The 12,108-nt window shown below is 41.0% G+C and overlaps 1 long non-coding RNA gene across 1 annotated transcript; it reads left to right on the forward strand.

Moving 5' to 3' along the window:
• Positions 1–472: 472 nt before the first annotated feature.
• Positions 473–11,629, forward strand: LOC124965294 (uncharacterized). The gene is made up of 3 exons (XR_007105159.1): positions 473–559; positions 1,798–1,938; positions 11,467–11,629. It is a non-coding gene; the product is annotated as an uncharacterized LOC124965294 (long non-coding RNA).
• Positions 11,630–12,108: the final 479 nt, after the last annotated feature.

Consider the following 12,108-nt stretch of genomic DNA (forward strand, 5'->3'; position numbering starts at 1 on the left):
TACCTAGCTCCTTAGGCAACACTGGTGTTAGAGTTTAGATATGAGGCGTTCCCCCAAAAACTCACAGGTGAAACCATCTCATAATTGGGTTATGAGAGCCTTAGCATAACTGATTAACTGAGTGGTAACTGTAGGAGGTTAGGGTGTGGCTGGAGAAGGTGGGTCGCTGGGAATGTGCCTCTGTGGTGTATGCTTTGTCACTGGTGAGTGGAACTCTCTCTGCTTTCTGGTTGCTAAGTCCTGAGCTGCTGCTTCTGCCACACCCTTCTGCCATGATGTTCTGCCTCACCTTGGGTCCAGAGCTGTGGAGTCTTCTGACTGACCATGGACTAAGCCTCTGCACCATGAGCTAAAATAAACTTTTCCTCCTCTAAATTGTTCTTGTCAGGTGTTTGATCACAGTGCTGAAAAAACAACTTCTCTGTCTCAAATAACTTCTCTGAGGGGAAAGTTAGTTGGAATTCAAAGCAGACAGCTGGAGTCTACAGAACACAGTGGGGAGCAAAGTCAACCTGGAAACCTCCCTATGCACACTGAGGATCCACTGGAGCCCATCTTGGTAATTTGTGTGCAGTTAAAAAAGAGGCATCAGTTTAGTTGCCTTATGCTGTGGTCCGGACCCAAAGGCCCATGTGTTAAAAGCTTGGTCACCAGACTGTGGCACTACGGGAGGATGACCTTTAGGAGGTGGGGCCTAGTGGGAGGAGGTTAGGTCAAGGATGTCCCCTTGAAAGGGACATGGGGACGCTGGCTTCCTCTTCCTTTCTGCTTTCCAGGCAGGATGAGCTGAACAGGCCCACCCTGCCACGTCTCCCACCACAATGAAGTGGGTCACCATAGACTCAAAGCAACAGGGACATGTGACCACAGATTACAACCTCTGAAATCAGGAGCTTAAATCCCTCTTTGATCCTTTTAAGTTGATATCTCAGACTTTTTTCACAATGGTGGAAAGCTGATTAACCCACTAAAACACAACTCAACACACAGAGTTGGTGCACATGAAAAAGTGTGTGTGTATGGTTTGTGCACGTGTATGTTTTGTGCGTGCATGTGTGTGAATGTGTATGTGTATGAATGTGTATTGTGTGGTGTACGTGATCTTCTGTGTAGCGTGTATGTGTATTTGTATGGTGTGTGTGAGAGATGTGTGTTTTGTGTATGTAGTGTGTGCATTGTGTATTTGTGTTGTGTTGCACATTGTGTGTATTTTGTGCGTGTGTGGTATTTGTGGTGTGTGTGTGGCATTTGTGTATACGTTGAGTGTGTGTGCTGTTGTGGGGGATGTGTGTGCACACTCCTGTGCATGTCGGGAGCTCTCCTCATTTCTTGATACGTTCCTGGGAGGTTTGGATGGAAGCCCAGGGTTCCTTGGCCTTGGCAACCCACCTTTCCAGGACTGGACATTCCACGTGAGTGGCCATCAGGGAATTAGGGTTGTGGTATGGACTCAGCTGTCATGAGTTTGGCTATAAGTCAAAATGGTCACAGGGTTATTGGGGTTTTTCTTCCTTTGGTAATTTCCCCTTGAGGTTAAGTAAACACAAGTATTTGGATTTGGTTTGATTTTGTTCAGGGTTCAGCAGTTTAGGTGAAATATGAATCGAGAGCAAGAGTTCAGTTCTATGACAAGGAGAGAAGATTCTGAGTTGCAGGTTTCTGTAGTCTCTGTAATCGCCACCCTGCCATGAGGGAGGGTCATGGGGCAGGTGGTGAGGGAGGGAGGGCAAGAAGAGGGGAGCTGTGTGGGCCAGATTGTGGCCTTACTGTTTTATTTTGTTTTATTTTTCCCAGTAGAATCCAGCAAATGTGGGAATAGGAAAATTCAAAGAAAAAAATACAAAGCAAAACAAAAAATCCAACCCAAACAGAAGCAGAAGTGCTAGAGAGCCAAGTGGAGCGCGTGGAGTAATAGGAGCTTGTGTGAGCTGGACTTGGGTGAGTTTGGGAATACTCAGAATGAAAAGGACAAAATATTTGGGGAAATCCAGATGTGAGACGAATATTTCAACTTAGAGAGATGGGGAATTTTAAAGAGGTTTTTTTTTTTTTTTTTGGTGTATTGCACTCTTTTTTTTTTTTTTTTTGGAAATCGAAATAGGTCGTGATAAAATATTGGACCTCTTTTTAATTTTAAGGGGACTGTGCTTACTTTTAAGCACTACCTTCTGCTGAGGTGGGGCCACAGGATGGCTAGGGAGCATCTCATTTTGCTTTGAATCATCAGGATTTATGGTGCACCCACAGGAGGAGGAGCTGGGTGTCCAAGAGACTTACAAACTTTTCTTTTAAATGTCCAGGTTGGTTGCAGCAGCCAGTCCCTGACTCCTGCTTCTCCCTCCACCCTCGTATCCATCCATGTCTGTATTCTTTCCCACCTTGTCTGTGAGATCCTTGAGGGTCGCACCCGGAGCCCTACATCCCATTTTGTCTCCTGCACCTGGTGCAGAATTATTGCAGGGCAGTGGTTGCACGGAACACTGGTTTCAGAGGGAGCTACCTGGTCTTCAGCTTTGTGATGGTTTGAGTCTGGAATCTCCCCTGAAGGCCCCTGTGGTGAAGGCTTGGTCCCAGCTGCTGGTGCTGTTGGGAGGGGTAGAAATTTTAGGAGATGGGAACTGGTTGGAAAAAGATTAACTGAGCACACGCCTTTCAAGGGTATTTTGTTCCTGGATCCTGCAGACTTTCTCCCTCTCCCCCTCTTCCTGTTTTCTGGCTATCATGAGGTAAGCAGTTTTGCTCCACCATGTAGTCCCTGTCATGATGTTCTGCCTCTCCACAAGCCCAGAGTAATGGAGCCAGGCAACTATGGCCTGAAATCTCTGAAACCATGAGCCAAAATAAATCTTTTCTCCTCTAGGTTGCTTTTCTCAGGTACTTTGTCACAGTGATGGTAAGCTCTTTGTTGATCACTGAAATTGCATACATTTCTCAGTGTTTATCATCTTACTGGCTCTCTCTCTTTCTCTGACTCTGTTTTATATTTGCTCTGATGAAGAGTACCATCTGTTGAGGAATGGAGGGTGTCTTCTGCTCAATTATCAGGCAGGAGCTGAGGTCCTCTGACAACAATTCTTTAAGAAATGGAATTTTGCCAATAGCCCTGTGAGTGAACTTGGATGCACATTGTTTCCCAGTTGAGTCTTCAGATGAGACTGCAGTCCTGACACTTGATTGCAGTTTTTTGAGGGAACCAGAAGTAAAAGACCCAAAATAAGTCAGAGTGTGAGATAAGTGTGCATATTTTAGGAGCAATGAGTTACACAGCAACAGATTACCAAGACACACATTCAGGGCCTCAGCATTCATGATAAAACATGAACTAACAAGGGCTGGGGTGTGGTTCAGTGGTGGAGCACATGCTTAGCATGTCCTGGACTCTATCCCTAGCACTCCCAAAATACTAAATAAGTGGAAAAGCAAATATATGTTCTATAGATGTCATGCTACATTTCAAAGACAACTTGGTTACCATATAAAGATGTCGTCCACCTACATTTGAGGGCTAATGGGATAAAAGAACCCTAGTTATGTGATTAGATTCCATGGGTGTTACCCCTGGTTGCATAAGCTTATACATCAGATTTTGTGTTTTTGATTTATTGGCCACTCTTTCCTACCTCACTGAGAGTTTTATCGACCTAACTACCTGCTCTTTACTCTTGCTAATGCAGTATATCAAGTGAAATCCTTTGTGGGATAAATGTGAACTACATAAAATGTTTACTTACATGGAACTTATTTTTGAGGACTGATTTGGAACCAACATTCTTCCCAGATCTGGTAGCAAACAAACAAAAATGTATGCCATCTTGGTCCTGTTCCAAGTTGTCAGTCTTCTTGTTGTGATTTAGAAACCAGTTCAGTGTTCTGCAGAGAACTGGTTTTGCTATTGCCTACATTCTATCATTCTATCCCCTTTTGGATGAATTGATGTCATTCTTACAAAAATACCACAGTTGAAAATAAATATTTCCCAGCCTTGAGTAGTGTGCTTTCTGAAGACCTATTTCCTGGCAGGGATGGAAATGTCCTGTTCTTCTTGCTGTTTGGAGACAGTGTGTAGGACAGAGTGCAATTTAAGTATTGGCAGAATACAGCATTTCTCAATCTCAGCACTAGTGATATTTTGGATCAAATAATCATTTATTACATAGAGATGTCCTGTGTGTTTTAGGATATTTGCCAGTATCCCTGACCTCAACCTACAAGTTGCTAGTAGCATCTCAGGTCATGACCATCAAAAGTGTCTCCTTAAGGAGTAAAATCTCCCCTGGTTGAGAACCTTTCACATAGTAGCACTCCATGAGCAGTCTGCCTGGTTTCTGATTGATTTGACAATCAACAGCAGCAATATTTAAAATCCAATAGCACATATACAGATGCATTATTTATTATTCATCTTATTTATAGATTTTTTGAGAATTTGTATTTCCTTTCTAGGGGGCAAGGGTAGCATATTTCTCTGGCATACCATATTTAATTGGCATTACTATTTCAGACAAAACTACAATAAACAAAAATTCCAACTATTGCTTTAGGAGAGAAGATCCACAAATCTCCTTATTGGATGGAATTTTAGATATTTTAGATCTTCTTAAAGGTTTTAATAGCCCTGTATTCTGCTATTTTACTGGGGAGGCAAACAACAGTGTGTTTGGTTCTGTCTTTGCTGACTGTATTCAAGGAAAACATTCCAGGAAGCCTCCATGCAGTAAATAGACCCCATTAGATTGAAATCATTGCTTGAAGGTAGTTTTCACATTACAGGTTTTAAAACTCATAGTTTTATTTTTTAAAAAAGTAGTCATTTCCATGAGCAGTTAAGTAAACAAACCTAAGGAAAAATGTTTGGTACACTTCCTCCACGTTTCTGATTATTTGTTTATTTATCTGTGTTTTTCACCAACAATAGATCCTATCAGGAATTTTACCCCTCCTGATTTGCCTTGTATAAAATTTCTAAGATGTATCATATGGACTTTAGTGTCCTACAGAATAGAGACAGGGAGGTGGCAATGGAAAATCACAGGCTTCTATATCACTTAGACCTGACATGTAGTCCTTCATTTTCTCACCTATAAAAATGGGGGCAGTATTGCCCTCCAATGTTCCTGGGAGGACTCAGTGAAGGCTTTTAAATTTTTTGAAGTCATCTCTGACCTAGTCCTATTTTGTGTTTTATTTTTCTTTAATATTTTTTAGTTGTAGATGGACATAATGCCTTTATTTTATTTATTTAATTTTATATGGTGCTGAGGATCAAACCCAGTGCCTCATATGTACTGGATGAGTGCATTACCACTGAGCCACAATCCCAGTCCCTCTACTTTGTGTTTTTGTGGTAAAAAACATATAGCATAAATTTACCTTCTAGATCATTTTGAGTATATAGTACAATATCATTAACTATAGGCACATTTTTTTTTTTCTGGTGCTGGGGATCGAACCCAGGGCCTGTGCTTGCAAGGAGAGCACTCTACCAATTGAGCTATCTCCCCAGCCCTAGGCACATTGTTGTACAGCAGGTCTCTGGAACGTCATCGTCTTTCATGACTGAAACTCTATACCCATTTGTATTAGTCAGTTTTCTGTCACTATAATGAAATGCTTGAGATAATCAACTTAGAGAAAAGGTTTATTTTGTCTCATAGTTTTGGAGATTTTAGTCCATAGTTCATTGATTCCCTTGTTATAGGCCCATTGTGAGGCAGCACATTATGGGGAGAGCATGTGGCAGAGCAAAAGCACTCACTTATTGGCTAGGAAACCAGGAGAGTGAGGAGAAAGCCTGGGTTCCACAAGCCCAATGACCTGGGCCACACCTCTTAAAGGTCCTATCACCTCCCAAGAAGGCCACCTTGGGGACCAAGATATGGACCTTTGGGGGACATTCACTGTATGTAGAGATTACATTTTTTTCATCCACTCATCTGTTAATGAACATTTGACTTGCTTCAATTTTTTGATATTTTGAATACTCCAATGAAAATAGGTATGTAAATATCTCTGTAATCCCATCTTTCATTTTTTGATATATTTCCTCTTGTATTACTTTTTCACTTAGAAATCTGCACATGATTTTATGATTGCAACAATAGAATCTTCTCATGCTTTTTTAAAAATATCATATTTGCCCATATTTCTCTGAGTGATTCAGTGTCAGGGACTGTCTGATTCATCTTTATGTCTCTAGCTCTTAACTAATACTAATACTCAGTAAAGAATGTTGCATGTCTGATGAAAAGGACCAACAATTACTCAGCTGGTGAATGTTGGTGAAGATCTTAGCATAAAGGAGACCCTCAACAAATAGAGCACCTTCTCCTATATGTTAGGATCATGAATGTAGAATTGTAAAAAATGGAATGGGTTAACATCATTCAATAACATGTTCTCCATCATGTTTAGGTGAATCTCCTGTGTCCAAATATGAGATTTTGCAGTATAGAAACATATTTGGATAAAAAACACTTTAGATTGAAGATACATGATTAATGCCTTTTTTCAACGCATTCAAGTAGCTAATACACAGAGAGAACCAGTTAAACATCAACATTTATTTGTTAATCATCTTTTTATTTGTTCTTTTCAGACATTTTTGACAGTAGAGTATATTTTGACATGTTATACATACACAGAATATGTTATTCTAATTAGGATCCAACTCTTGTGGTTGTACATGATGTGGAGTTTCATTGGTCATACAAGAACATAGAAAGTTGTCCTATTCATTTGACTGTCTTTCCTATTCCCTTCCCCCTCCCTTCACTTCATTTCCCTTTTTCTATTCCACTGATCTTTCTTGTATTCTTTTTTTCTTATCCCACACCACCTTGTTTTGGATTAGCTTCCACATATCAGAGAAAACATTTGACCTTTGACTTTTTGGGATTGACTTATTTCACTTAGCATGATAGTCTCCATCTCCATCCATTTACCAGTAAAAATCATAAAATCATTCTTTTTTATGGCAAGTAATATTCCATTGTGTATGTATTCTGCATTTTCTTTGTCCATTCATTCATTGAAGGGTGCCTAGGTTGGTTCCATAGCTTAGTTATTGTGAGTTGAGATGCTATTGATTGATGTGGCTGTGTTACTGTTGTATCTGATTTTAAGTCCTTTGGGTATACACTGAGGAGTGGGATAACTGGGTCAAATGGTGGTTCCATTCCAAGTTTTCTGAGGAATCTCCATAATGCTTTCCAGAATAGTTGAATCAATTTGCATTTCCACCAGCAATGTATGAGCGTACCTTTTCCCCCACATCCTCGCCAACATTTATTGTTACTTGTATTCTTGATAATTGCCATTCTGACTGGAGTGAGATGGAATCTCAGTGTAGTTTTAATTTGCATTTCTCTAATTGCTAGAGATGTTGAACATTTTTTTCATATTTTTTTGACCATTTGTATTTCTTCTTCTGTGAAGTGATCATTCAGTTCCTTTGATTGGGTTATTTGTTTTTTTGGTGTTAACTTTTTTGAGTTCTTTGTATATCCTGGAGATTAATGCTCTATCTGAGATGCAGGTAAACACCAACATTTAGTTAAAGGTAGACAGGCCACGTGCTGAACTGAGCTATTCCTTACTTTCTAGGTTAGCCCTCCCAAATAAACACTTTCTCAATTAAGTCAGATGAGTCTGTTTCTCTTCACTCATTCATTCATTCACCCCTGACAATTTTTACTCAGCACTTCCCATGGTTTTTCCCAGCCTCCATGCCTTTGTGAAATTTAAATATCAGTGGGATGTGAGCCATGTCTGAATGTTTTCCAGAAGGTCTTATGGTCATGATTGACAATTCATGTGGAATTCCCGTCATATGGAATTGATTTCTCCTTTGAATAGAATAAGAAAGGCATGTCCAAATTCAGTGTCTGAGAAAAGGAGGCCATTATACATCTTTTTTTTTTTTCTGTTTTGTCTTCAACTGGTAGTTTTATGTACGTGGCAATGTTCTGATGCTCTGCCACTTGATATTCATTTAGAATGTTTTAGCTTGTCCTGAATTAGCTGTGGCTTCTGGCACATGTAATTGAAGCCCATAAGCACTGGTCTGTACCTGACCAGAGGCACGCCACAGATGACAATCCTTTGCAAATTACAGCTTTGAGACCCAGAAACTGTGTTGGGCTCCTTTGCTGGTGGCACAGAGGCAGTGCAGAAGTCTACCATGGGTGTCTTGTGAAGCTGAAGCTGAAAAATTTAAAACAAGGGAAATATCATTAGAATAAAGATACTGGGTAAATTGGTAGTTCTAGGGTTTCCTTTATCTCCCAGCTCCAGGTTCAAGAATTTGCAGAATGATTCGCGAGCTCCACCAGTTTATTACAAAGGTCATGACTCGGGAGCAGCCAGACAGGAGGGATGCACAGGGCAAGATGGAGGGAGGCGGATCTCCCACGCCCTCTCCGGGCCTTCCACCTTCCCAGCCTCTGTGTGCTGACTGACTCATAAACTCTCTGGACTTCATCCCTCAGGGGTTCTTATGGAAGTTCTGTTACTTAGGCATAATCAATGACATCACTGATTATTGGTGATTGACTCAAACCCTAGCCCCCCTCTCACTTTCCCAGAGCCTGGGGGGTGGTATGAAAATTTCCAGTTCTGTAGCTGAATGTTCTGTCAACAAGTCCCCGTTCTGAAGCCATCTAGAATCCTGAACCACCAGTCCTTTCAATATTATACAAAAGACACTCATATCACTCAGGAGATTCCAGGGTCTCAGGAGCTGTGCTTCAGGAACCAGGGACAACAAGCAGATGTTTATTTCCATCACACAACAGAAATGAAAACAGTATGGTAAAATGCCTTCCCAGTGAAGTCTGAACCTCACTGGTCCCCTTTTCTAGAGCAAGACAGAACCAGGATCTGGCTTAGCATTTAGTCCAACATCATGAGATGGACAAGCTAGTAAAGGTCTCACCTCCTTCTCTCTTTGGTCTGGCTCCAACCTCCACTCCTCCTAAATGTTAAGCCCAGTGATCAGATTTACATGGATTAAAATTGAGGTACAGCATTTAAGAGAGATTTTCTTGTTTTCATTCTTTATTTCCACAGGATAGCTGTGCAAAAATCACAATTTTGGTTCTCTTTGGGAGCCTAGATTAAATTTGACCGCAGAGGGTAGGGATGCATTAGGACCCTTGGCAAAGAGGAAAGTACCATATAACATAATATAATGACCCTTGGCAAAGAGGAAAGTACCATACAACATAATATAATGACAAAATGTTACTTGTTAAAGGATAAAGAAAATGTGGTACATATACACAATGGAATATCATTCCCCCTTAAGAAGTGAAATCCTATTGTTTGTGAAAACATAAACAAACATGGAGGACATTATGTTAAGTGAAATAAGCCAGACACAGAGAGAAAAATACTGGGTGATTTCACTTACATGTGGAATCATAAAAAGTCCAACTCACAGAAGCAGATAGAGGGGCTCTGGGGAACACGGAGATGTTGATCAAAGTGTTCAGACTTTCAGTTGCACAAAAAGAATAAGTTCTGGAGGTCAGTTGTTTAGTGTGGCAACTATAGTCAATAGGGAAGGGACCACGGATAGGAAAAGGAAAGACAGTGGAATGAATCCGAAAAATTTTCCTACGTACATATAAGAAGACACCACAGTGAATACCACCATCATGTGCATTCAGAGAATGGGGTCCTCATTAGAATAAGATGCAGTCCATACTTATGTAATTATATCAAAATGAATTCTACTGTCATGTATAACTAAAAAGAACCAATAAAAAGACTATATTGTATACTTGAAATTAGTTAAGCGAGTAGATCTTAAAAGTTATCAACTTCCAAAATTATAAGTCTATGACATGATGGATTTGCTAATGAGCTTGACTTAATTACTTCACCATGTAAACATTTATCAAAGCATTGTGTTATTTGTTGTAAATATATGCAATTTAAAAAATGATACTAATATTTAAAATATTTATTTCTAATCGACAAATTATATATATATATACATATATATGCATATTTGTGAGGTATAATATGATGTTTTTATTTATGTTTACAACGTGGAATGACCAAATCAGGGTCATTAACAAACCGATTACTTCAAAAACCATTTACAATCTACTGTTTTAGCAATTTTGAAATATACACTGCAATGTTATTTATTGTAGTCACTATTCTGTGATTAAATCACTGAAAGCTCATTCCCTCTGACTCAAAACTTTGTATCAACATCTCCCTCCCTCCTCCCACCTCTGGTAACCACTATTCTACTTTCTGCTTTGATGAGTTCAACTCTTTGAGATTCCACATGCTTGAGATCCTGCGACATGTGCCTTTCCGTGCCTGGCAGGTCCGTGCCGTGTTCATGTCGCAAACATTAGGCCTGGTTGTCGAAGGCTGAAGAATTCCACCGTGTCTGTGTACTGCGTTTTATTTACACACTCGTGAACACTGAGGTCGATTTCATTTCATGGCTACTGTGAATTAAGCCTCAAGAAACAGGGAAGGGCGCCTATGTCTTTGGCATACTCATTTCAATAATGCAATTTTTATTTGTCAATTATACCTCAACAAAGTTGGGGAGGGAGAGAAAGGCCATTTGATAAATAAAAAATGAAAGGATATTGTTCAGGTTCTTCACCCCAAAGTGAGAATTCATGCAACTGGTTACTTCTGGAGGGTCAGCACTGACTGCTTGGGAAGTGGAGTAGGTGACATCTCAGTCTCAGGTGTCAGCAGTCACGTCCCCTCAGCCCCAGGGCTCGCTAACTGGCAGCCTGTGATAGGTGTGGGCATGTTTCTTCCAGGTCTTCCACCTGGGCGTTTCTTCCTGGCTCAGGTTGAGGGGATGACCACCAAGTTCAAGACCCCCAGGAGAAAGGCTTCCCTCCCTGGGCCCTGTGGGAAGGTGTGGGCAGAGCAGGAATGCCAGGTGAGGGGCTGGAGGAAGCCCCACGGAGGCACGGCGGAAATTCCCAGTGTGGCCTCTCTTTCCTTTGTGCTTCAGCTCTGGGGATTCCTTACTGGCGACTCCCTTCATCTAAGTTCCTTCCACAGAGGTGATGAAAGAGAAGCTACTTTCCTGGCTGTTTTAAACTCTAAAGCATTAGTAGAAAATTTGAGGTATAGGCAGGCCGACTGATCAGAAATGGCTACTACTAAAAGATAGCTTGTTACCTACGGGTTCTAAAAGGCGGTGGCGTGTGCCACCGTGGAGGCCACGTGGAGAAGCCGCGGGGTGGGTTGTAGGCTGAGGAATTGGGGGAACCGTGGGTAAAAGCCTGTTCTGTGGAAGGAATGTGAGGCAGGTGAGCAGGCTCAGGACTGGCTAGTTTGGGCAGTTTCGCAGGCTCGGGGCTGCATGGGTTCTCCCTGGCTGTCTGGTAGCTGGCGGTGGGTGGGGAGTGGTCTCTAGGTTGACTGATTTGGATTTGAAAGGAAAACTCTTAGGAAATTCTTTTTTACTTTCTCTAGGAACTGGCCAGTCCTGAGAGGAGCTGTCTCTCCAGGGTCAGCAAGGCACCAGGTATCAAAGGATCAGAATGCAGTCGACAGAGGACTTGGTGAACACACTGGTCAAGTTTTTCCTTCATTTTTTGCAAAACCATCCAAGATGCACACTGGTAGAAACCAAGCCACCTCACCAATGTCAAGGTGAGACTTTGTGAAAGTCCAGACATTCAGAGGCAGAAACCAGCCCGGCCTTTCTAGGGAACATGCATTTTTTGTTTAGAGGCTTTACGTGGGACAAATAGAGGACCCCAACTCTTAGGAGTTGCTCTGGTGAGCACCACAGTGGGGCTTGGTACCAGGTCTGCACATTTTGTCTTTCACTAGGTCTTGGATCAGTGAACTATATAAAATATGTCACATGTAATCCCATTCTACCAACATTTGTGTGTCAGTATTTTGAAGACACTAATCATTTTTTGAAGCAGAACTTTTACCCTGAAAAATTTTCATGAGTGTATTTAACCAGAGCTATGTTTTAGTTGTGTTCATTAATTGTGTTCCATAAAAGCAATAACAGGATCTGACTAGTGATCCTTTTTTTTTGGTTTTAGATTTGAGGCATAAAACCCCAAATAATTAAAAAAAAATTTTTACATGAAAAGA

The sequence above is a fragment of the Sciurus carolinensis genome, chromosome 15 (genome assembly GCF_902686445.1).
Source record: "Sciurus carolinensis chromosome 15, mSciCar1.2, whole genome shotgun sequence".
Classification (NCBI taxonomy): domain Eukaryota; kingdom Metazoa; phylum Chordata; class Mammalia; order Rodentia; family Sciuridae; genus Sciurus; species Sciurus carolinensis.